The 2,354-nt window shown below is 39.8% G+C and overlaps 1 protein-coding gene across 1 annotated transcript in view; it reads right to left on the reverse strand.

The window, feature by feature from the left end:
- The window catches only part of usp43a (ubiquitin specific peptidase 43a), a 106,738-nt gene that overhangs the window by 25,231 nt on the left and 79,153 nt on the right, over window positions 1-2,354 (reverse strand). The gene's annotated exons all lie outside the window — the stretch shown is intronic.

A 2,354-nucleotide genomic window follows, 5' to 3' on the forward strand; every position in this document is an offset into this window, starting at 1 on the left:
TTTCAATGCCCTGACTGAGGGAAGGAGGTTCTCACCGAAGATTGGTAAGTACATGGCCCCGTCCATCATCCCTTTGATGCGGTGAAGTTGTCCTGTCCCCTTAGCAGAAAAGCACCCCCAAAGCATAATGCTTCCACCTCCATGTTTGACAGTGGGGATGGTGTTCTTGGGTTCATGGGTAGCATTCCTCCTCCAAACACGGCGAGTTGAGTGGATGCCAAAGAGCTCCATTTTTGGTCTAATCTGACACTTTCACCCAGTTTTCCTCTGAATCATTCAGATGTTCATTAGTAAACTTCAGACGGGCATGTATATGTGCTTTCTTGTGCAGAGGGACCTTGTGGGCGCTGTTGGGACTGTCCCACACAGAAACTTAAGTGAACATAACTACCTCTTCTGAAGAGTCCATCATGTTTTTCAAATCCTAAATGTTCTCCTTGGCTACTAGCAACTGCATCGAGGAGGGGTGTGGGGGCGTGTACACGATTAAGAAAGGCGTGTATCATGTGGACGCGCCGACAGTGTTGTTGTGATTACTTCGAATTCCTCATGGGGAGACAGAAACTACGCACTGTAGCTTTAAGATTTGTTGATGAATAAAAAGAAAATGTTGTAATAGAGCAGATGCATTTACTGTACAAATGGATTATAGCTCCTCAAAAGGGCTGAGCTATTAGGGAGCAGAGAATCAGGTTCCTAATGTGTCCATTCTGAGAGCGCAGACGCTGGATAATACAAACTGCAGCCAAGCGTAAAAAAAAAAATTGGTTAAAACGAAATTGTAAAGACCTAGACTCTCTTTTCAATTTTAAGAGCCTGAGCGAGCATACAACCAGATGGTCTTATCAGTCTAAGGGACTATAATTAAAAAACTAAAAAACAAAACACCTTATGCTATTCAGTTGTGGAAGAAGTACTCAGATCCTTTACTTTAGTATATATACATACTCTATTACAAGTCCCATGTTCAAAATGATACTTAAGTTAAAGAATAGAATTATTGTTAGCAGTATTGTAGGCCACTTTTTGAAGGTCTCGGTGTCATCACATTTTTACTCAGTTTTGTCTTGGTCTCGGATGAAGAGGACTCTGGATTTCATTTCAAGACCACAACTGCAGGAATATCCCTAAATTGCCTGTATATCTATGTGTTAACATCATTACTGTGACTGGATGTAAAACTTCCTGCTTCAAATGCAACCAATAATTTAACTCATTTCTAGTTTGAAATGTTTTACGGTTTACCACTGTTCCCCGTCCCCTTAACACGCACGTCCTTGGCTGTCTGGGAGATGTCAGCCAAATCCTAGGTTAATCTGCAAACATCTTAAAGAAAACACACAGCAGTGTGTATATTTTGCAATGTAATGCTGACTGAGACATGTGGCACAACTTACAATTTTTTAAAATCTGCAGTAAGGAAGTAAGTAAGGAAGCATAAAGAAAGGAAGTGATGATAGTGTAGCTAGCCAGCAAAAGTATTGTGTGTATTAGCTATATGTATACGCTAGTTGTGTATATATTTCAGTTGTCTGGTCTTGTCTCTGTCTTGATACACTCTGGTCTTGGTAATGACTTGGTCTCAAATACTGTACATCTCCAATATTTACCCGGGATTTGTTACGTCTCTGGTCACACAACTGTTAGAAACATGCCATTTTTAAGTCAAGTAGAATTTATTTCCGTAGATCCTGTCGTTTGTTTGCTGCTTTCATGGCTGTACCAACGTTAAAGCAGTAGCCCGCTTGTTTTAGGTTTTTGGGAGACTTTGGGAGACGTAACCCTGCCCCCAACAGCTGATAGCACACCCTGCTCTATCAAAGCAGAGCCCTAGTCACATATTTCAGAATCAGAATCAGCTTAATTGCCAGGTATAAGGACACAAATGAGGAATTGTGATTTAGATTGCATTGCTCACAATGCGCTTACTCACACAAAAAAGACAATATATTCACACTATAAACAGAAACAATATAGACAGGTTGAGGCAATAGTGCAATGAAGAGTGCAAAATATGCAGGAGTAAATTATAATTATGATTATTAGTTATTATTTTAATTGTAATGGAGCATAGTGAAAAGGGTGCTGGAATAAAAAGTAATATGTTATTATATAAGTATTATATTACAATCTGAACAGTATGAACAGCTCTGAAATAGAGAATGAGAATGATGAATAAATAATAAGTGGAACCAGTACACAGACTGACTAAAGCCAGTGTTGCTGGGTTATTGCACAGGATTTGAACCTGGCACTGTGAGTAAGAAGCCAACTATTCATCAGAGTGTTGGCTTGTGGAAAAAAGCTTTTCCTGAGTCTTTTGGTTTTGGCGTACAGTGCTCTGTAGCGCCTAC

Source organism: Etheostoma spectabile, chromosome 2 (genome assembly GCF_008692095.1).
Source record: "Etheostoma spectabile isolate EspeVRDwgs_2016 chromosome 2, UIUC_Espe_1.0, whole genome shotgun sequence".
In the NCBI taxonomy this organism is placed as follows: Eukaryota; Metazoa; Chordata; class Actinopteri; order Perciformes; family Percidae; genus Etheostoma; species Etheostoma spectabile.